General features: G+C 41.7%; 2 long non-coding RNA genes across 2 annotated transcripts in view; one reads left to right on the top strand and one right to left on the bottom strand.

Annotated features, from left to right (window-relative positions):
- Positions 1-24,809, bottom strand: part of LOC309643649 — a 245,484-nt gene that overhangs the window by 161,715 nt on the left and 58,960 nt on the right. The gene's annotated exons all lie outside the window — the stretch shown is intronic.
- LOC309643652 lies at positions 8,105-24,383 on the top strand. Its single transcript, XR_014253948.1, has 2 exons — positions 8,105-14,299; positions 14,622-24,383. It is a non-coding gene; the product is annotated as an uncharacterized lncRNA (long non-coding RNA).

Here is a 24,809-nt window from a genome sequence, read left to right as displayed (position 1 = left end):
AGAGACTAGATGCCCGTACATTGAAGAATGATTAAATAAACTCTGGCACATCCACAAAACAGAGTACCAGTACCATGCAACTGTAAAGAAATGTGGAAGATCTACGCAGTGATAGAGATTTCTTTGATATGTTGATAAATGCAAAAAGGAAAAGTCCAAAAGAGTAACTGTATTGCGCCACCTTTCACGTAAGAGAGATGGGGTATACAAAAACTTATATGTGTCTCCTCATTGTGTGCAAAAGAGTTACAGGAAGGATAAACAGAAATTAGTGAGACTGGTTACCTGCAGAGGGAGGAAAAGGCCATAGGATAATAGGAATGATGGGGCAGTGACATTTCTCTTAATACAGCTTCTTTTCTTAGTAGCTCTGACTTTTAGCACAATGGTAAAGCTTCATATACACTCAAAATAATAAATTAAAATTAACTAGGATGTGAATGGAACTCAAATTTAATACCAGCTGTAAAAAAATGAATCTATTTTAGAAAAAGATTGCTTAATTACATAATCGCAATGTAGGGCGTAGAAAAGAAACGAACTAGCCTAAGTAACTATGGAAAACACCATTTTGACTGTATACTCTAAGACTTATGACAAAAAGGAATATACACAAATATTTTATTCTAGCTAATAAACATATTTCTCAAAGGGTTAGTTTTACATGCATACTAGTACTGAACTATGCAAATATGGAAAAGAAAACCAGGTATCTCGCTGTTGCAGAAAGAAGTCACAGTACTGAAATACTAAAATATAAAGAAGTTACAATCGTTGAAAGGGGGGAGACTATAATGACAGCGTGGTGTTGGGTTAGAATCAGAGGTACCGGTATGAATTTATGGGTTTAATACATGTGCAGAGATATCAAAACTGGAATAGATTGACATATGTGTACAGGGATCCCCAGCTTTTCAAAAGTTCACTTTACGCCACTTTGCTTTCACGAAAGACGTACGCTAGTACCTGTTTTCACTAAGGGAAAGAAGAGGATATCACTTTTATGAAAACAGGTAATTGCTTCTTTAATTGCTTCTTTACTTTGTGCCTTTTCGGCTTACAAAAGTTTCCTTAGGAATGTTCTACTTTCGGATAACAGGGGAAACCTGTACCACAACCCTTTGTATCCACAGCTACAGAAGCAACATCCAGGAATACAGAGGGCTGACTGTATTTATTTTACTACACCATTTGCATAAGGGACTCCTGGAACCAATCCCCCACGGATACCGAGAGACGACTGTATATGTGTGTGTTACAAAAACTACATACACTTCCTAGTTGTGTGCCCTGGGGACGCCTAAAGGCAGTGACACCCCAGAAGCAGTGAGTGTACCCAGAACCCAGATCTTGGTTTCTAAATAAGATTCTCGCATAAAGGAAACCAGGGCTCCTTGGAGAAATGACTGGTTCTGGACAAGGAAAATACAAAATGAGCCCAAACATCTTGTGGTTCCTGAAAGTAAGGAAATGCTCAGCAAATAACAAGGACATGTTGAAAGGACACAGAAACAACTTGAAGGAACCCTCAGTGTCCAATGCTGGGACAATCTGAGCAGCAAAGTAAATAGTCAGAGGATTCGATTATAATCCTCAGAGGGAATAAATATCCAGATTCAGTATTGATATAAATAAATATTTGAGGAATAAAGGACAACTCCTCCTCACAGCAGAATTTCAATTAATAAATGTAGAAGGACTGGGAAGAGTAGAAGTATCCCCGTGACGTCAGTACTGCCGCAGCAATTACTGCAGACAAAAATCATCGATAAATACTAACACTAGTGAGTGAAACTACAATGAGAAATAGAGTAGCTGCCTAGCCTCAAACTATCTCCTCCAAGATACTGATTCATTACGAAGGGGAAGATGGTGACTTTACAGTGGAGAAAGCCTGAAGATACCACCCTAACAGAGCAATGAAGCTGAGCATTAACACCATTGGCAGTGAGACGCTGAGCCTACATTCCACACCCCTTGGAAATGGGTTGGGGTGGGCACATTGTTTCTGATGTATTCCTGCCAAAAAGATATGACTTGAATCTAATCGTGAGGAAACATCAGACGTATCCAAATTGGGTGACATTCTACAGAGTAGTTGAACTCAGTCTTCAAAAGTGGAAGGTCATTCAAAAAAAAACGTGAAGAACACAGATTTGTTCAGACCAAGGGGACCAGGCGCCTGCATGTAACGTACGATCCCAGACTGGACCCCAGCCCAGAAAAAAGGGCACTAGTGGGACGACTGATGAACTTCGTAGAAGGTTCTGTAGATTAGGGCCAAGTTCATTTCTAGTTTCCATACTTGTGCTATGGTTAGATAAGACGTTAGCATAGGGGGAAACTGGGTGAAGGTTGTATGGAAACTCTTCACTATTTTTCCAACGTTTCTGTAATTCTAAAATGATCATTTTCAAAGATTTTATTTAAAACAAACAATTGTGTGAAAATGGCCCATTAAACAATCTCAGCTAAAGTAACCCAGGGCAAATACTGGATTAAGCCTTTGGCTTTCCCATGCAAGCCCATGTGCATTCTTAAGGGAACCTTCACAAAGAATTGAGGGTAAGGTACGGGGAAACAGGAAAATCACGAAAGATGTGTGTGTATGAATTCCGATGCGGCTGTTAGCATAGGGAAGAAGGCAAATATACTGGGTACCTTCTACGTTTTTTAGAGAAACGCTCTCCAGACAAAGGATGGCTCTGCACTAAAAAGCCTGTGATTACATGAAATTCTGCTCTAACTTCTCACCAGCAGCAGGGCCAGGGGTGCTGTGGCGGGGGCCCAGGAAGCCAGGCGCCCACTTCGGATGTAGCCATGGCGGATGGATGGTGGGAGCAGAGCTGAGCCACGTGGAGGAGACGCGGGGCTGGTCCGTCCGCAGCCGGTCCTGCTCTTGCCCTGCAAACTGCTCACTGACGGCCAGCATCACAGGGGCTCCTGGAGAGGCGAGCATGTCAGGAGAAGCCACAATCACAGATGTCAGTGTCCTGACACAGGGAAGCTGTGCCTCTCGGCCATGTCATAGCACAGCCTGTGTTACCGGCGAGGCTCCCGGCTCCGCCATCCCCCGGGGCTGAGCATCTCCACGGGGTCGTCTGCATCCGGGCAGCAGTGGGAAAGGTTCCTGGGAGACGCCTGAACGGGTCAGGCCTGGGAAAGGTGAACCGGACCTCTCCAACGTGACACTGACCAGAACTGTCACTCGGCCCACCTGGCTGTGGGAACACCTGGGAAGCATCATCTAAGAGCCCCATTTGCTGAGCTTCTTCCTGCATCTCACACACATGGACCCTGGGGGTTTTCCCATCCACGCTTCTCGTCCTGACGTTATTCACTCAAAATCTCAAATGCAACTTTTTTCATTCAAAATTATACTTCAGGGATATTTATATTAACATAGAGAGATCTGGTTCATTCATTTAAACTGTTATAATGTATTTCGTGGTATGAATAAACTAATGAATAAATAATCCTTTATAGGTGAGAATACGGTTATTTTCAATTTTTTAGCTATTATAAGCAAGGCTGCAATGAGCATCCTTTCTATGTCTCTGTGTGCCCATACAGGAACATTTTGTTTATTGAAATGAATTTATACACAAGAAAACACTACAGAATGGGTATGAACGCATACATATGTACTTAAAATATTATAAATGCACGGTAACCTCATATACTAATAGCACTTTGAGTAGAAAGGGAGGAATAAAGGAAGGAGGTAAAGTGGGAGCCTAAACTAAAAATTTTTAATTATATCTCATTTATTTATTTTTAAATTTTTATTTTATATTGGAGTATAGTGGATTAACAATGTTGTGTTAGTTTCAGGTGTACAGCAAAGGGATTCAGTTCTACATATACATGTATCTAAACTAAATAAAATATGCCAGAATGCTGGCATGTGTTTGATCTGAGTGGTGGATAACTAAGCACGTTTAAAACAATTTACTAATGAGAAAACTCTGCTGCCATCTGAACGCTGACCATTTTAACCACAGCGGATCCTCTAATCCCATCAGAGAAGCTCGCCTCAGCCCCAGCGCCATTTCTGTCCTCACCAAAGTCCAAGGTCTATATTTCACACTTCATTTGCAAATTGACCTTGCAGCCTCTTGCTTGACCTTCAGGGCCAGCAAGACCGGGCTAGAAGGAGTGCAGAGCGCTATTAACCAGCCAGGTTTTTCAATCCTGTGCCAGGAAACAAGCTTAAAGGAGACATTTCCCAGCTCCTAATGTGCAATTTTTGATGCACACAGCTGGATCACACAAATTGAAATGTTCCAGGATTTGGTTAATTGGGGGTGCTACAGGTATAATTTAATTGTGCGCTCAATTTTATAGCCTTTATTTTTGGAAGGCAAGAAAATAAATAAATTTGAGCATAGATTGCAGAGTAAACATCCTGTGATAATTTTACCCCATCATTTAATTATGAACCTTTCCGCACAGCTTCCTCTTTGTCAGCCTCAAAACCCTGAACTTCATTATGGCAGCAACAAGAGTTTTCTTTTCTTTTTAATTAAGTTTACTTTTCGATTTAGAACTGATCATGCTGACAGATGCTTTAATTCACCTGGAGTTCTACATTTCACTTTGCATTTTATCTCCTTCTTGCTTCTGGGAGCTTGTACATAAGAAAATTGTCCAGGGATGGATGGGCCACACAAAAATGCTTAGGAGACTGTCAATGAATTAGACTTGATTGGGAGCTATTTCCCTGTAGTCACCAGCTTCCCCTCCCCCATAGGCACCAGCGGATTGTTCTCAGAGGCTACGGTATTGCTGTCACTTATTTTCTTCTGGAGCCATGTATTATATTAGAATCTCCATGTACATTACCAGAAATCCGCACCGACCCTGCCTGTGGCTATTAGCATCCCCGTTTGAGAGGCAGGGCATGGAGACCCCTTCCATCCAGTGCACAGTAGAAGCAGAACAGAAACACAGGTCTATCTGACTCCAGACCTCAGACCCGTCATGGGTTCTCATTGCTCAGGCTTTTTAATTTAGTTTAGAGGCTGAAGTTGCTTCTACAGTGAGAACCAGTGGTCATAACTGGCCAATTCCGCTCAGTTGAGAAGTTGGTAGTGGCCATCATTTGAAACTTCTTGCCTCCCAACCTGAAGGTAAATGGAAACATTTAACAGTTCCTAGTTGAGCTTTGCCTTATGTCGAATGCCTTTGAGCTGAAGCCAGAAGAAAGCTCGGTGACATTCCAAGTTGAATGGCCTCCTTTACAGGCGCCTGCATTGGCAACACTAATGTTGTGTTGCCAGGGTTTTCTCTCCGTTATAAAGTTCAAAATGATGTAACCATACGCCCACCTAGGCTTCTGAATGTTCACCTTTGCACTGAAACTTAGATCTTTCGGCTGCATCTGTATTTTCTCTCCCTTGTGCCAGGCTGTGGAATGCCTATCAGCAAACCCGTCCCCTGGTGGCACCCCAGGGGTGATTAATGTGTGTTATTTCTACAATTAGGACTTAATGTTCCCTTAAGTGATTTATTCTGTTAGTTCTGGATGAGTTACTTTTGTTTTTTATACTTTCTCATTACTGATTTGTATTTTTGCCAGCCTCCTTTAAAGGAGTATAAAACAGAGCTGCCATTAGGCAAATTATTGGTAGACATTATTCAAATTGTGTCCTAGTTTGTATATTTTAATTTACACAGGGGGAGGACAAAGATTCACGAGGCAGTTTTCATTGCATGGCTGAAATAGCCCCGAAAACTTGCAAAGCCAAATTCCTTTACCTGTCTCGAGAGCCGTCTAAAGGAAGGGGCTCTGACACCCAACTGTGCATCCCCTCTGAGTTGTGTTGGCACTTCTGGACTTTATAATGGCCCATTATGGTGCACAAAGAGGATGCGTTACTCCTAAAAGTAAAATGGACGCATTGTCACCTGGTTCTCCAATGCCTCACCACAGAGTTGAAAAGCTTGACTACCTGAGACGCTCAACACCCCTCCTCTGTTCTTGGAACCACCATTTCTAGCGTAAAACTTTGCCCTTGCATCATTGCACTTCACAGAAATGAAACAAATGGATTGTAATACAACCACCTTCTATCGTAAGTAGGTGGAGAGTTTTTGCCAGCCTGGAAAACTGCACCTCTCCGTATTCACAGATTGATTTGAGCAGGTCAACTCTCACTGTTTTGGAGAGTCACACCAATTCTCTGCTCTTCAGATTCTATAAGATGAAGAATAACTTGAGAAAACTCTGTCAATCTCAAATTGATCATAATAAGACTTAGAAATGTCACAGCTTTTCTTATCATCCTGCATTAGGTATTCTTGATTATACATGGCAGGAAACCCCAGGAATTGTTATCATATTCAGAAGTCCCAGCATAAGATATGTCAAAATGCTACATTATTTATATAAAAATTCACTGATGGTTGTGTCAGGAAGATAGATCTCCTGCGTCAATGAGCTTTTTCTCAAGGCAAGTGCAACCGTACTGAACTTGCAAAGAAGGATAAGAAGTATGGAATAGGTAGAATCCTACCTAGAGATACGATTTCAACAATAGAACTTGACTTCAAGCCAAAAGCCCACATCACTCTGTGCAAAGAAGGAAAGGCAACCCAAGACTCTCAATCTGAACCAGTATCTGTATCCAGAGGATTGAGGTCTGGTGCATGACAGCAGCAGGCTGTGGGAAGAACTTCTACAAGTGGTCGTGTTCAATGTCAGTGTCATGGTCCAGGCTGGTGTTTCCCATATAAAGTGAGAGACACAAGAGCCAAGTACAGTTTCTAGATCTTAGCCACGTAAGTTGAGCCAAGATTGGGCTCCAAATCCAGAGATAAATGAGAGATTAATCAGGACACCAAGAAGAAGCGGCACTGACAAAGCAGGGCCATTAGAAGAAGGCTGTACATTGTCCTGCAGGGACACATCAGGACCTGAGTGCAGGTCACCCAGTTACGCTCAGAGCCCACATGTGAGCTGCTCCAAGTCTTCTCAAACACTATCCCCCTTTGCAAGTATGGCCAACAGGCATGCCTGGGGCTGAGTTTCTTGGGAGAATCTTTCCATAGATCCAGAGATGAATTTACAAATAAGTCAATGAAGTTCAAGCTTCAGGCAGCTTAGTTGCACCAGCTACTTCCAAGGCCCTGTACTTAATTTTCAATGTATAATACATTCTTTTCCATAAAAGGGACTCTAAATGTGATAACTTCAGGCCTCACGAGACCTCAGTCCACCTCTGCCGAGACCCTATCAAAGCTCTCGAGTCTGCAGTCTTCAGGGTTTCAAACCATACATGGCCCTTCATGGAATAAATTTGGTGTATGGGTCTTTCATAAGAAACGCTTTACTTTTTACAGCACAGAGGGACCCCAAAGCGTCTCAGAGGAAGACCCAATTCATAACACTCATAATCACAGCTCTAGATGTTTATCTCAGTTGATCACTCCAACAGAAAGAAGATGTAAAGAGATTTACGAGGTACTGGCCAAATTAGAAACAACTTTAAAAGATAAGCCCTTGTAATTTTATTTGTAGATAGGTATTGAAATAAGTCACTCGAAACCTAGAAAGTAACCAACTTCTGTAATCGAAAACAGCTAAAAATTCCTGAACTTCTCATCAGGTAAACTGTCCTGGAACATATATAATATGTAAAATGTATAATATATAATATATATAACATATATAATATATCTAGAGGGTTTAGTCCTGCTAAAGGCTGTAGCTAAAGGCTGCAGATAGAGCCCAGGGACATAGCTCTGTATTATGGTGCAGAGCGGAAGAAAACACGCCTTAGGGTGAGGTCACCAATGTTGTGACCATCAAAGTATTAGATACAAAATCTGAAAGGACATCACATATGAGCTGGAGGACGGATAGAAAAAATAGCAACTATAAGGGGCGCTACAGGTGGAAGGAAGGAGGGAAGGAAGGAAGGAGGGAGGGAGGGAGGGAAGGAGGGAAGGAAGGGAGGGAAGGAGGGAAGGAAGGGAGGGAGGGAGGGAAGGAGGGAAGGAAGGAGGGAGGGAGGGAAGGAGGGAAGGAAGGAGGGAAGGAGGGAAGGAAGGGAGGGAAGGAGGGAAGGAAAGGAGGGAGGGAAGGAGGGAAGGAAGGGAGGCAAGAAATGCTGGTACATGGCACCGTTTGCCTATGCAAATTCCACACTGCAAACTTTGATTTGGAAGAACTCCTTGATCTGCTTCTTTATATAATCAAATTAAATGGTGTGGATTTTCATATAAATATGGATTTTCACACTTACATATTTTATACTGCTTGTGGAAGAGGCATCTGACATTCAAGCCACTCAAAGGTCAGCAGTATTTACCTGCAAAAAATGCCTTATTTTATTTTTAAAGTGCTATTATTTCAGAAGATAGTTGTCATACAGCCCTGCCCAAATTCCTTCCATGAATTCTATGGATAATCAACATTTCTGGTGTACTAAAATTAATTCTAGATTTGGAAACATTTCAGAAATTGTACTATATACCCAGTTAACTGGCATAATCTGTCATCATTTCCTTCAAGACAAATAATCAGGAAAACTTAACCAAGACTCCACATTGATGTTTTTCAGGATTCTTTCCAGGGATAAACATCTCCGACTTTGATAGACTCCTTTTCAACGTGTTACCAAGTCTATCTCGAAGTTCAGCAGCAACAATCATGGTTTTGTACCAGTTCATTGAAATGAGATTCACCGGACTTCATCATTCCCAACAGTGGGTCTTTATTGACTGCAGCTCATTTTAAGGAACCTGTGGTGAAGTTCCACCGCCATCCTGCCCTGTCACCTCCAAGAAAATAGCCAAGATGACAGGACCACACAGACTGCTCAGAACTCCCACAAGGATGCTGCAGAAGAGAGGACCGGTCAGCCTTGATAGGTTTCTCATTACTCAAGTTGTCATTCCGTGTTTGTCCACCATATAGTCCTGTTGACTTACTAACGGAGTGATTTCTAAAGACTTGCCTTTAAACTCTTGAACCAGCTAAAGGCTTAAAGAGAATGAGAACATATTTTTAATGGTTTTTGTTCGTTTGTTTGTTCGCCTGTATCTACTCACTTCACCCGTTTAGTACAAGATTTAGTGCTTTCTAAAACTGGATCACCACTTTTCTGCCCTCAGATGTCTGGAGTGACAGTGACTTCGTGGTGTCTCCATGGCAGTCACCTCGAATTATTCTCCAGTAGGAGAACGGACAACAGAAAAGACATTCACTACTTCTCATCTAATGCCATCCAGCATAAAGATTTTTCTCTAAACTTTCCAAGGATTTGTCAAAAGTACAAAATAAGGGAAACAATGACTTTTTGTCAGAGGGCTACAATACTTTGAGAGGTGTATTAGCCAGGGCCAGAGCGGGAAACAGGTAACATACTCAAATTAGGATTATTCAAGGTAGGTCGAATAAGAAACTATTTGCAATGGTGGGAGCAGGATGCAGGTATAGCTCTAGAGATGTGCAGTAGCTTGAAACTAGTAACCATGGAGATGTAACCACAGCCTCATCTCAGAGGGCTGAGGGGAGGGAGAACTTACTGGAAATCAGATGAGCATGTGGAGAGAGTTTTCAGAGAGTCCCATCTTGAGAGAGGCAGTGACCTCCGTCGAAGGCCGCGTCAGCCCCAGGCAACCCTGCAGGGATGGACCTGGGGAAATAGGCATCCTGTCCTGACTCTCTTTATCCTCTGATCTGCTGACTCTCCATCGGTTGGATCAGCTAGAACCTGGAAGGGAGCCCAGGGATGTGGTGCATCCAGTGAGCCTTCCAGAGTGACAGGGAGGGCCAGTGGGTGGCGGGCGGGTCTGCAGAGGCTAAAAAAAGGGGCTCTGCAAGTACAGTGTAGAGGCAGACTTCCAAATGGACAGCATTGAGGATTGAGCAGGAGGTGACAGGATGTGTGGGAGAGATCACGGCTCGGTCCTTCGGAGTCCCTGCCACCGCCTGAGTTCTGGGTGGAATTACACTCAGATAACAGTGTATAATAAATAATCGTATTAACAGAAACCCCTTCAATATCTCTCTCTATGATTTACTAAGACCCGCTCAAAAAAAATTCAGGTCGCCACTTGGAAATTCATTTGGTGCTGTCTGCAGCCAGGGACAAAACTAGGGATCTGAACCTGACTCATTAAGTTCTAATGAGGCAGTGTGAATTGCAGACTGATTGGGGCTCAGGTCTAGGTCAAAACAAGGTCAAAAAGAAGATGTCAATTATTGTGGGTGTACATTTATATCTCTACCTACATATCCGTAATACTTTTACAGCTAGATTTATTAAATATTCTATCTTTGTTTCCCTTTGCTCTCTCTTTATGATATCATTGAAGTAGAACAGCTTACTGTCTTAAAGAAATAAATGATCATCCCTCACATATATTTATTCACATTTATTACATTTTTAGGCTGTTTGTGTGTGTGTGCTTTTCTGCCCTTTTGGGTATCAAAACGATATAATAAGCGTTTGGTGTTATTTTAGACTCTAAGTTCCTAGGAGACGAAACCATAGCAAACCTCTCCCACCTATACCACCAGCGACAGAGCACTTTTGCACTCATTACACAGAGCTGCTCTCTCAAAGATGCCAACAGATAACTACAGGCCGACTTGTTTACCAAAACTCTCCATACACATTTAAGATATCCTGTCAGTTTGGGTTCCCAAATCCATCACTTACGTGATCTCTGACTTCTATCTGAGGTGGGCAAGACAGTGTATCAACCTGTTTATCTTTACTCTAAATCTAGTCTGTAGGAAATGAACAGATCCAAGAACATGCTCTGAATACAAATCAAACTCCCAGAGGTTTAATATCCAGATTTCGTCTTGCTGTTTGTATTGTTTAGGAATAAATGAAGGTATAATAAATCAGACTCTGAAAGAAATGAAAAAATATCCAACATTAGTAAAGTGTTGTTATCTTGGCCTGAGACATAGGAAGACTCGGTTCCAGCTTTTGATTTTTCGGTAATTAGCCGTCTTGCCCTGTGAAAATCATTTAACTAGTCTGAGAGTCTGATTTTCTGATGCTAATTGAGGGGGTGGGTGGATGGGTTAGTAAATGAGCTTTAATGCTATTTTCAGCTCCAAAGTTATACTTGTAACATAAATTAAATGGCAATAAGAGAAATGCATGCAAAAAAAGGCTAAAGAGACATTAAGAAATAGCAAAAAATACTTAAGTCATCAGATGTTGATAATTATAGGATGCCTTCCGGAGTTCTAGAAGAGTCCATAACGGTGAAAGCTCAGGAAATAACTGCCTCGGGGAGTGAATGAATAAGATCCTTCCTGATGGATGTCAAAAATCAAGCAATGAAAAAAGCATTGGGTCATGGGTGAGCCTGAAATTAAACCCAATGTAATGGTGGAAAAGATGACTAATGATGTGAATGTCTCCAGTTTTTGTCAGGGAAATGCCACGGCATCCTTGCTAAATAGGTAGTGCAAGCCCGGCATTTAAGCCCACGAACTAGGCTGGAAAAAACAGACCTGCTGCACCCACCCCCACCCATTCAGAAAGCGTTCTGGGAAGGATGTGGGATAGTGGATTGGATGTGCGGAGGGGGCTTCAAGATACCTAATTTTGTTCAGAAAAGAGCTCCACTTCTATAGAGGGAGAAAAATGTCGTTATCCAAAAATGAAACCCTGATACATCCAGAACCTGCATGATTTAACCACAGATCAAAAATTTAGACAAAAAAACAGATCCTACAGTATTTATCTTTCTCTGTTTGACTTATTTCATTTAGCATAATGCCTTCAAGGTCCATCCATGTTGTAGCGAATGGCAAGATTTCCTTTCTGTTTATGGAGGAATAACATTCCATTGTATATATCTATAGCTATGACTATATATCTACATTTTCTTTATCTGTTCATCCACTGATGGACACCTGGGCCATTTCCATGTCTTGGCTTTTGTAAATAATCCTGCAATGAACATGGGGGTGCAGATATCTTTTCCAATTAGTGTCTTCGTTTCCTTCAGATAAATAACCAGTAGTGGAATTGATGGATGATAGGGTAGTTCTACTCTGATCTTTTTGAGGAATCTCCATACTGGTGAAATGTGTGAAGGTGGTCAAAAGGTACAAACTTCCAGTTATAAAATAAGTCCTGGGGATGTAGTGCACAGCATGATGACTATAGTTAATAATACTCTACATCTGAAAATTGCCAAGAGAGTAAATCTTAAAAGTTCTCCTTGCAAGAATAAAAACTGTAACTATGTGTGGTGATGGATGTTAGCTGGACTTACTGCGGTGATCATTTTACAGTATATACAAATACCAGATCATCAAGTTGTACACCTGCAACTAATATAATATTATGTGTCAATTACATGTCAGTAAAAACAGAAACAGATCAACAACCAAAATAAGTGAAGATCTATATATGGTTTTCTAAAAATCCATGAAGGGTATGTAGTTTCAGAGTCTACAGAAAGCCCCGAATTGTCTTTTATTTTCCCACCCTCTCCTCCCACACTCTGACATTACTTCGCTTTGCAAATTAAGCTCCCAGCAGCACTTCTTTTCTCTCTCTTTCCAACCTACTCCCTTTCTCTCTATTCCTTAGTCACGTGGCTCCGAGTAACTTGTGTTAGGCATGAAAGGGTATCTCCCATGTAGGAGGTGGGGGGAGAAGGAGCACGGGGTGGCACTTCAGGGTCCCCTTAGTGGGGTGGGCTAGTGGGGGACGGAAGACTGAACACCATTCTCTGACCTTTAGGTGACGAGTGTCCCAGCAGGAAACTTAATTCAGCCCAAATGGTTCAAACAAAGAGACGCTAATAAAACGACCAGATACTAGACAGGGGCATGTGAGTAGGTTCAAGGAAAAACAAGGGATATTGGGGCACCCGGGGACCAGCTGTTACCCTCCCTGGAGCGGGCAGTGAGGGCTGCCCGGCAGGAGAGGTAACCAAGGAAAGACCGAGCTGCTGGCAGAGACACAGGCTCGGTGCAAAGAGATGTGAAGAGGAGGGAGCTGCCACCGTTCTCGGGCCCTTGCTTCCCGGTGACCAGCTGGCAGGACTACCCAGGCAGGGTCAGCTGCCAGGGCACAGAGCAGGGAGGGCGGAGTGAGGGGCACACAGAGGTGGAGGTAGACAGAATTACTGGCCCAGATGTCTCCCCTCTCAGCTATTACTTCTCGGCCACAAATCCTGGCCACCTGGGTCACAACGGATGCTCTCCTGTGTACTGGAATCCTTGTTCTTTTCTTCCAACCCCTTTCCTGTGATCCTGGGCCCAGATCTCAGTCTGGGCTCGAAGTCAAGCACCAAGAGAATTCCTCTGATGGCAAGTGCAGGAGGCACTGCATGTGCAGCCTGGCCTGGGGACCACGTATGTGACGGTCACCACCTCCTGGTCCCACCAGCTGTCCAGTGGTCCTGCAGCCGGAGTCCAGGGGAGTCCCCAGGTATTGCTTTTTTTTTTTATAAGATTCTGTTTTTCATCATGCTACTTTGTGGCAAGGGGAGTTTGCAAGGCCCTGAATCAACTCCTTTGTCCTCTAGGATTTAGGGGGACAGAGCTTAGAGCTCAGACAGTGTGGAATTTCCATCAGGATGAGGAGAAATTCAGGCCTGCAGCTCAAGGGAGCTCAGAGCTCACTGGAGCTCCAGCTTGGGGCTCACATCAACACTCTTTCATCTTATTGTGTGTGCTGAGATTTGAGGGAGCTGGTCTGGGTTCCCCAAGCATTATTCACAATAATATTTCTCTGGAGAAAAATAAGTTTCTGGTTCAAAGCAAATGATGTTTTGGAATCACCTCCCGCTAGATATAAAGTTGGCCATCACATGTTCTAAAATAAATAGGGTGAAAATTTTAATCTGAAGTAGGGAAGGAATGAGGGAAAATGTTTAGGGTTAGTGAATCAGTTTACTTGCCAAATTCTACTTTGAAAATCTTAACGTGGGCTCGAATTCACTAACACTTGATTCCTGAAAAGCATGAATTTTACTTAAAAGTTCACTTTGAATTTTAAAAATGTCTCTCCTTTTATTGTGTCTGTATCCAGTGTTTTACAGCTAAAAAGAACTGTGTGCTTCAGCTCTTGGAGCTTTTCCTGAAGCATCACGGCTGTAGCAACCCTGGACTGGCTCTTCTTCTCCAGTCACAGGGATGCCCTCGTCAGCCTTAGCTGGTCTGAAAGGGCCTCGTGGGAATTCCCTCCAGGAACGTCCATTAGCGTCTCCACCTGCTACGTTCTCCACCTCTGAAATTCTTTAAAGAGTTTTCCCCCTTTGTTTTGTTTTGTCTTGTTTTCAAACCTAGATCATCTTATCCTGAGTATCTCGGCCACCTTACTTTCCTCTTAGGTCTTCAACAACTGCTTCTCATGTCATGGCCAGATCCCTTTTCCCCCCCTCCGCTGACCCCAATGTGGACGACCCAAAGCTCTCCCCTCCCTTCCCCCCTTTCACCCCTTTCACCCCTCCACCCCACGTCCGCAGACCCTCCCTGCTTCTTGGCCTCTGGCCTTGGTCTTCTTTGCTTCACCCCCACCTTTCCCATGTTCTGGCGATGTCTTCTGTCATAGTTTCCTAGGGCTGCTATAACAAATGACCACAAACGTGGTGGTCTAAAAGAATGCCAATTTGCTCTCTTGCAGTGCTGGGGACTAGAGGTCTGAAGTCGGTCTCCCTGGGTCACAACTCCCTCCCGAGACCCCCTGGGGGATCTGTCTCCTCGCCTTTCCAGATGCAGAGCTGCACTCCCCGTATTGGGGGCCCCTCCTCCGCCGCAGCTGCCCACAGATCAGCATCTTTACGTCTCCCTCCGCGGTGTTGGCCTCACTGCCGTCTCTCTTCTGTGTGTCCCTTCTCCCTTTGTTCTGTCTTACAAGGACCCATAACAGCCCACCCTGACCACTGGGGATGAACCCCGGATCTCCAGATCTCAAACTTAATAACATCTGCAAAGCTTTTTATTAAACCATATAAAGTAACATTTACAGGTTCTAGGGATTAGGACGTGGACATCTTCGGGCTGTTTTGCCAGCCTTCCCTGAGGGCAGTTTTGAGCGTCCCAAGTTCAACGCACATGACCGATTTCACTACAGTCTCATCTTGTGAAGACAGTACTTCTATGAGCCTTTTCTGTCTCCCGGCTTGAGACCTGGGTCAGCCTCTCCTCCCCCTCCCCTTCTTCTGTGCGATGCTCACGTCCAGACCCACAATCACACCTTCCTGCTACAGCCCCTGCTCCCACTGCTACCAACTTAGTGCAGGCCCTGCTTCTGCATTCTTGGCCCATTGCAGTAAACTCTCCCCAACCCTGCTGCGGACATCCCTCCTCCCAGTGGACGCCACTGCTGGATAAAACATCCCTCGATCACCATTCCAATCACGGCACAAAACAACCTACCTGCTGCGGCCTCAGGGTGCTTGTTCTGCCAGACGAGGCTCAAATCTCCGAGTCTGGTACCCAACCATCCCATCCCGTCCTTTAACCTGTTACAAACCTATCCTTCTAGCTAAACCCTATCGCCAAACCAAAGTGGAATTTCCATTTTCCAATTTTTGTCCATCCAAATCCTCCATTCCTCATGCCCCCTCCTCCTGGAAGCCCCCCTTGATTACTAAGCAAGCAACGCTTTCTCCTTCCTCTGAACAACCTGGTTCTTATTCACACATTTCTCATATTGCTCTGCACTATAGTTATTTGGGTCGATTTCTTTTCTCTTAGGTGATTTCAGGTTCTGTGGATGATGATATGATATCAGACTTCCACTGTCGCTTTGTAGAATGCTGGCTCACACGTAGTAAATGTTTATGAAAACTCTTGTTAAGTAAACCAGTGAATTAGAAAATGATTGGTTTCCCCTTTGACTCTTTCTAACTAAGTCTTAGCCCTGTTTACTGCTCTGGACACCTTGGTGCCAGGTCACTTGTATCCATAAAGCCAAGAAATGTTGTGCTTAGAATTTCTTTGAATATGACCTTGAGCTTAGCTGGAAAACGGAGTGAGGACACTTACAGCCTCCTCGCTTCAGCTGTCGAGGTCTGGGGGGCACTTCTAGTTATTGGTGGTCCCTGCGCTGCCCTCATAGTGCATGACTCCCCAGAAACGGCCTTTGCTAAAATGGAACATGAAAAATTACTTTTCTATTTGCTCAACTTCAGCACACCCATCAGCAGCGATTATAGTCACTTATGTGTGATGACACAGACGTTGCATAGCTGTTCTTTGTAAATGAAAGCACATGACCAGGAAAGAGGGCCATTACACAAGAATTATACTCTGAGCTGCATGTTAAATCCAAAATCAAATTACAGTTTAATCAACAATTTCATAGTAATTGCAGCATTTTTAAAAAGGAGTGACACAATTATTTAGGCAGAGTGATGGAGAGGATTAATAAATCCAGTATGTAATTTGGGGGAAGAAAGAAAAGAAGAAAAATTGCCTCTCTTTCCTTCTAACTCAGAAGTGTTCAAAGCAGCAGTAATATTTGACTATGACCCTCCCATCCCCCTGGTTGCCTCTCATGGTAGGAAAAACAATTAGTCATTTGACATGGAATTTTAATACAAGTTTACACCTTATTATACACAAATGAAGATGGTGTAGTGCTTAGTGCAAAGTGAAGGACAATGGGATTTGCCTTTGGGGAAGCCCAGACCTCTTCCGTCCAATGGTCTTTCCCCCAACGTGGCAGCTGAGCACGTGAAGGGTGGCCAGTCCAAAAGGAGATCTACTGTGAATACAAAATGCACACTAGACTTTGAAGACGTGGTATGAAAAAAACCCAGTAAAATATCTCACTAATTCTTTTTTGTATTATTACCCTTGGAATTATAATATTTGGGATGTATTGGGTTACATAAAACATATTTTTTAAATTAATTTTACCTATTTCTTCTTGCTGTCTTAATGTGGCTCACGTTATATTTCTGCTGGCCTGGACCACATGCTGTTGGTTGAAACTATCCTCAACAGGCAATTCTTGGTCTTACGGAATTATGAATTCATGAAGTGCCTCAAAAACCCACTGGAATGGCCAAAAATGAACATCATGAAATGAGAAATAGAAATCAGATTCGTGAGCTGTTTGTATATTTTGGAAATTAAGCCCTTGTCGGTTGCATCATTTGCAAATATTTTCTCCCATTCCGTAAGTTGTCTTTTCATTTTGTTTATGGTTTCCTTTGCTGTGCAACCAAACCATGATAGAAAAGAATATATATATATACACACACACACACACATATATGTATATATACATATATATATTTATGTATATATACATATATATTTATGTATATATGCATATATATTTATGTATAGATACACATATATGTATGTATATATATATCGAATATATATATACACACACATATATGTGTATATATACATATATATATATTCTTTTCCATCATGGTTTGGTTGCACAGCAAAGGAAACCATAAACAAAATGAAAAGACAACTTACGGAATGGGAGAAAATATATATACATATTCATATATATAATATTATATATTATATATATATATATATATAACTGAGTCACTTTGCTATACAGAAGAAATTAACACAACAATGTAAATCAACTGTACTTCAATAAAATTTTTTAAAAAAGAAATCAGATTACAGTCAAGTAAAACCGACCATGTCTCCGAGCTTGGTTACATCCTTGAAGAACGTTTCCCAGATTCTGTAGCACATCCTCCCACTTGACCCTCACAGACTCACTAGCTGGTGATCTCACCCCAAAACGCAGGTGAGATCGCTGAGGCTTACCAAGGAGGACTGGCTGAGGGCCACGTCGTCAGGGGCAAAGCTGGGCTCCAAACCCAAACCTCTGTCTCTGAGTTCTTTGTAACTGGGACTAAAATTTCATCACATGCTCTTTTCATCAAGATTCTCCGTTAAAACAGAACCAATGGGATCAGGGAAGAGCAAGCACAGAGGTCTTTAAGGATGCGGCGGCTCCCCAGACAGAATGCATCTCTCACAAAATGCATGTACGTGTGTGTGTGTGTGTATATGTGCATTGCTGCTGGTCTGGACCACGTGCTCTTCATTTAAAGCATCCCCAACATACAATTCCTGGTCTCGCTGAATTATGAATACATACGCATATACATACATACACATATACATATACAGTGTGTGTGTATGTAATGGTAAACTGTTAAGATGATGGTTAAGGTGATATATATACTAAATCTCTGACGTGGAAAAACAAAATCTTAAACGATAACAGGGAATTCCCTGGCGGTCCAGCGGTTAGGACTCGGCCCTTTCACTGCCATGGGCCCAGGTTCAATCCCTGGTCCAGGAACTAAGATCCCCGCAAGCTGCACAGCACGGCCAAAAAAAACAAAAAAAATTTTTTTAAAGATAACAACAAAAGCAAAACAAAACAAAAGCCCCAGTGCAACAAAAGCTAGAAGGTGTAATTTTTTCTTTGACAAGAAGAGGTGCTTTCAGAAAGTAAAACTCACTAATATTCATTCTTAAATTTTCTTTTAGTGGTTAGAGAGCAAAAAGTGAAAAGAAGAAAGCTCTAGTGAAGACAATTGTTTTCTGTAAGTCTTAATGAGTTGCTCTCTACTGCAACCCTAACCAGGTCATCATTCCAACAGGCTTTAGAAACTATCACTCAACTGGATTGAGTTATTTGGTTGGTGGCAAATAAGGTAAACCATCTAAGACAGAGCCTTTAATGTCATTCTGATTCCAGAATTCTGTTCTACCATTTGTCATTCGCTGTTGCCAGTCTAGAGGCGTAAACTAGGGGTCTTCCGCTCCAGCTAGCAGTGAGTTCATTCAACCGAGAGGTGACATTTTTTCAGCATCCCAACAGAGGCAGACATATCTGGCAACTGCTGAGAGGGGATATTCAGATATGCCAAAACAGAGCTGTGCTAGTGCCTCAGGTTTTTTTTGCAAGTCTGCCTAGGGATCAGGTGTGTTTGTAATAACTTCTTATATGGGAGACTCTGCAATCTCTTCACAAATTATCAAGAGACAACTTTCAGCCTCTGCTATAAGCAGGGCAGGTTACTCTACTGAGAGCCATAGGATTTCAAAGTCTTCCCATTTCTCTGCCTGGAAAATGTAGTCACCAACCTGGATCCTACTCAAATGTGCCAGAAAAGAACTGCTTTCTTCCCAGCCTTTTCCACGCACAGTCCTTTGTACATACCTTACACAGAGCACCACCATTCTGCAGCGTGATATCACTTACAGGGAAAGTCTTATCTTAGTTATGTCGGTATTCCCAGATCTTGGAGTTTCTGGTTTTCTCAATATTTAGATACAGTAGAATTCTATGAGTTTTTTTTTTTTTTATTAATTGGAGAATAAAAAAAAGTAAAAATGGGTAGGGAGATCAGAATATGTGAAGGAAATTTTCACATCATATAGCATCTAGAAAAACTGTTATTTCTTTTCTTTAGGAATATTAATGTCTAGCAGAGAAATAGGAGAACCTGCTCGCCTTCCTTCAGAAATTATAGTCACTAACAAAACAATGATAAATTAGCAGCTAAAACTTATAGAATAGTTGCTACAAGTTTACAATGTGGCTTATTTTAGGGCAATTCCTTGTAACCACCTTATGAAGCAGGTGTAATTATCCCTATTTAACAGATAATAAGCAAAGGCTCAAAACTCTCATAGCAAGTGTGGAGTCACTGGGCTTGGAACACAAGCCACCACATGGCTTAAGCCCTACATGTGGGAAAGGCTCAATCCACGTTTTGGATGAATTGCGGAATGAGAGCGTGGGAAATCTTGAGCTGCGTGGGGAACTAAATGTTTGTGATTCATCCTCTCCTGTTGACGTGGAAGCAACACCAGCAGGAAGGAAAGAAGGTGACCTCATCAAATTTCCTGGGACAAGGCTCATGACGGATCTTCCAACAAATGAATTAACTGTGTTTGCTCGCTGGAGAGTCCTTGTCTATTGGGTGCTTGCATCGGGCTGTGTAGGATCACTCATGGTAAGGAACTCTGAGTTTAGGAAACATAGCTCCCTTTAAAATGTAGCTCTCTGAATATCCCTGAATATAACTAGCTATGCAGCTGTCTGAAAAGACTTCAGCATAACATAAACATGTATTATGTGTGAGTGACGTGAATTCACACATCCCTTGGAGACCTCATATGTCAGTCTGAGTCAGAGTAAGATATAACTCTGCAAAAACAAAACAGTAATAGAAGGTGCTCTGAAAGTCCCAGACTCTCCGTACTTCATCTGTGCTTTGCATTAACTTGAGTTCTTAATATTATTAGTGCAGCTTGACACTGGGTAAGAGCTCTGATTCGTGTGCGTCTGATTGACATGAGCTACGAGCTTCATGTCATCTAAGTTACTCAGCATTTACAAAGTATTCACTTGCTATGCAGCATCGGGTATGCTACTAACATTGCCATATGGGTGTGTCACCTTGGTCCCTTCATGCGCTGTGCCTCATCTAAGCTATCTTTTCTTAGGCTGACCAGTACCTGGACATAGACGTCTAGCCTTGATCATGCAGGTGATTAAAGAAGCTTCCGTCCGAAACAGTAACTCCTAGCCACATGTGGCTATCTAAATGTAAATGAACTAAATTAAAATTAAAGATTAAATCAAATTAACCATTTGGCTCTTCTGTCACACTAGCCATAGTTCAAGCACTAAGGTGAGTGGCCACCATAATTGGAGAACATGAATACAGAATCTTTCCACCTCTGTAGAAAGTTCTCTGAGCAGCATTGCTCGAGGAGGTGGATTAGCCGCGTGATAAAGAGCCTGGATCCATGGATCTCCATGTGCAGTGACCCCCCCTCTGCCCGCCCAGGCTGATCTAGACCTTTGAGCTGCCATATGAATGAAATAAACTTTATTAAGCCACAAAATTGGGGGCCTATTGGTTACAGCACTTTCGCCCACCTTAATGTTTAAAACTGTATAATCTAATTTTCTAGGGACAATGTCTATATTTCAATATCAAAAAGATACAAGCAGGATGAATCTAATGTACAGTTGAGATTGAGCACTGCAGATGTGTTCTTTGTCTTTTCCTCCTCTTTAACACCAGCACCTAACACAGGGCTCTACAAGAGAGCTGGTGCATATTAGAGGTGTGATGATGATCGTAGTTACCGCGAGTAATGCAGGACTTACCTGCCTGTGTCACAGGGCTACCTGCATCTCTTCAGGAGACACTGCACTTCTGGAGTTCAGTTTCCTCTGCATCTTTCTCTGTTATTCCCACCGGTGTCAGCAGAGCCCTCTCTCTTAGGCTGTGTCACGCTGCAGTTTATTTTGATTTACCTGACATTTCCTCACACATAAAAACTCCCTTGAAGTTTTTATAACCACAAAATGCAATTTTAATAAATTCTCTTTTTATGGCAAACTTGCCCTGCAAACATCAATGGCTTTCTTCAATGTATGTGAGAGAAGTGATTCAGCAAATTAGCAAAGTGGCAGCTCCAAGCTCTTATCCCCAGGAGGCATCAAAAGACAAAAAGAAATTGTCAGAAACAACTTTTCAGAACTCCAGGAAACAGCACCGTTTGCAGCAATGAAGAAAAATACAAAAATGGTAGGAAAGCTTAGTGACATTTTTACCTACCTTCTCCCCAATCCCTACAGCGGGTCCCTATTACTCCCTAGTGCGACGATCTACATGTGCATCCTGGGGGGAGGTGCCTAATACAGCTCCTAACATATAACATGTTCTCAGTACGTAACTGTTGGATCAAATAACACATAAATGCAAAAGTATTGACTAAACTACAGATACACCCATTTTGAGTCTCTAAGGAGCAGCGAATACAAGTCAAGTCAGCTCATGCTGTCATCTGGTTCCCTCCCTCCTCCTTCCCTCCCTTTCCTCTCTCTGTCTCGCTCTCTCTCCTCTCTCTCTCTTTGTCTCTCTCTGACTCTCTGTCTCTCTGTTTCTGTCTCTCTCTGTCTCTCTCTCTCTCTCACACACACACACACACACACATTTTATTCCTTGCCTAATTCTTCCAATTCCATTCCAAGTACGACAGTGGTAGAATCACAGGAAAAATTAGAAAAGCATAGTTGGACATGGAATAAAATTCTGAAAGAGCAGCCTTGTCAAAAAAAGAGCATTTTAGAGGCTCAAGACAGAAGATGATTAATGTCCAAAGACCAAAAGTCATAGTCCAGTGGAGATGAGAGCACCTGAAACCTCACCTGTGGCCAGAAAACACAAGAGAAAACGGGAACGGTGTAAGAGCAGTGACTGCAAACGTAGAAAGGAAAACCAGGAAGATTTAGAAGCTATGAAACTTAGGGTTGAGGGGAAAGTCTATTCCACTGTATTTAGTACTCGACCCGTGAAATGTAGGCACTTATAATATCAGACAAAAATAACAAATAGCACCCAGAGATATAAAATGAATAGAAGCGGTAAGATGAAATACTATTATATCCTTATAAAATTCCAGCAAGGTGCTGAGCTCATAATAAAATTCAATAAGTATTTGATGATTGATTGATATTTCAGTTCACAAATCCTGAAAAAGTGATGAAGGCATTTATTCAGGGCTCAAGGAAAAGACAATAAAAGCTCTTGGGCAGAAACCATGATTTATGCTGTCACTGGGTGCAATAATACACTGAGTGTGGAAATTGAGAAAGGAAAATTGTGGAGGGGAAGGAAGAGGACAGAAAGTCACCCCGGGAGTCCTTGGACGGGACAGGGGAAGTGTTAGCATCCTGGAGAATGAGGTGAGAACTTGACGATTCTGTCAAAGGAAAAATACTGAATAGAGTTAAGGCTGGTGTTGTTGAAACAATGAAACATAGCCACAATTATAACACATGTAAGCATAATTGCCAGTGAACTACATTTCAGGAAGTTTAGGAAGGAGGCTGATGGACTATGGCAAAGGATGTTATCGTATATCCTGCTTTATTTCTAAGACTTTGAAACATGAGTTAACATTCTAAAAAGCAAAGAATAAGCAGATTGAGAGCAAAATAGGCTTATTTTTCAGCTTTTTAAAATAATAACTAATTCATCTTTGCAATAAAAATATCTTTCCTTCCACAGATTCAGAAACACTGCTGAATATAGATTATAATGAATTGGGAGAAAATACAAATGTATCAGCATAATTAATAGCAGTAACAAAAATATTAAATTAGAGCCTTTTCTAAAGAACGTAGAAGACAGATTAATATTGGAATTCTAAGGATTCCTATTTCTTCCTTTCTTTTTTTTTTTTTTTTTTTGCAGAGTTTGGGTTCTTTGTTTAAGAAGTATTACTGCTTATGGCAAAAAGAAAGAATGTTAAACCCTTGGGGATAACATTATGCTTCTGTAACATGATGGATGCCTGATGCGAAGCAGAATCAGGATATCCTGAAATTGTATCCAAAAAATAATCTGTCTTATAAAAATATATTTTGTATATTTTTTTGAAAAACTATCAATATAAGTACAAACTCATCCTGCAGTTATTAATATATCACTACCATAGTTTTGCTTTTGTTCTTGTTCTTTAGGAAGCTGTGTTGTCAAAATCGGTTGAGTCACGTGCTCCAGTTTCACTTACAAATGCAGGAAACCTGAGCTGACCTAAGGTCTGGGGTTAACAATGACATTAATTTACTTGCATCGGAGCTCGTAGAAGGTCTTATCATCCAGCAAGCTCTGAAAGATGTCAGTTTAGTAAGCCAGACCAAAATGCTAAGGATGTTGCGTGTGTGTGCTTTAATAAGTTAGGGGACAGACAGGAAAATCACAAACGAAGCAAAATCCAAGGAATCCAAAATCCATCTCTGTGGTTGTCAGACAGTTGTTCTGGGGATGTTAAGTAAAAATTATTTTGGAGAAGCACAAAGAGTAAATATCAATAAAGTGCCTGATAGTAAAACTGAGGGTATCACGGAACCTTATTACAGGTAACTTCTTCATCCGTACTCCACTTTTACACACTCAACTCTTTCTTTCTTCTTTTTTTTTTTTTTTTTTGAAGTATACTTGATTTACAATGTTGTGCTAGTTTCAGGTATACAGCCCAGTGATTCGGTTATATTTTTTTTCAGATTCTTTTCCATTATAGGTTATTACAAGATATTGAATATAGTTCCCTGTGCTATACAGTAAATCCTTGTTGTTTATCTGTTTTATATATAATAGTGTGTATCTCTTAATCCCATACTCCTAATTTATCCCTCCCTTCCTCTTTCCCCTTTGGTAACCATAAGTTTGTTTTCTATGTCTGTGAGTCTGTTTCTGTTTCGTAAATAAATTCATTTGTATTATTTTTTTAGATTCCACATATAAGTGATATCACATAATAGTCGTCTTTCTCCATCTGACTTACTTCACTTAGTATGATATTCTCTAGGTCCATCCATGTTGCTGCAAATGGCAATATTTCATTCTTTTTTTTTAATTTTTTACTTTATTTATTTATTTTTTAATAGATCTTTGTTGGAGTATAATTGCTTTACAATGTTGTGTTAGTTTCTGCTGTATAACAAAGTGAATCAGCTATATGTATACATATATCCCCATATCCCCTCCCTCTTGCGTCTCCCTCACACCCTCCCTATCCCATCCCCTCGAGGTGGTCACAAAGCACCAAGCTGATCTCCCTGTGCTATGCGGCTGCTTCCCACTAGCTATCTAGTTTACATTTGATAGTGTATATATGTCGATGCTACTCTCACTTACCCTTCCCCCACCCCGTGTCCTCAAGTCCATTCTCTATGTCTACCTCTTTATTCCTGCCCTGCAACTAGGTTCATCAGTACCATTTTTTTTTTTTTAGATTCCATATATATGCATTAGCAAACGGTATTTGTTTTTCTCTT

This window comes from Balaenoptera physalus, assembly GCF_965194825.1.
Source record: "Balaenoptera physalus genome assembly, chromosome: 15".
Lineage (NCBI taxonomy): Eukaryota > Metazoa > Chordata > Mammalia > Artiodactyla > Balaenopteridae > Balaenoptera > Balaenoptera physalus.
This window is presented reverse-complemented; position numbering and strand designations above follow the sequence as displayed.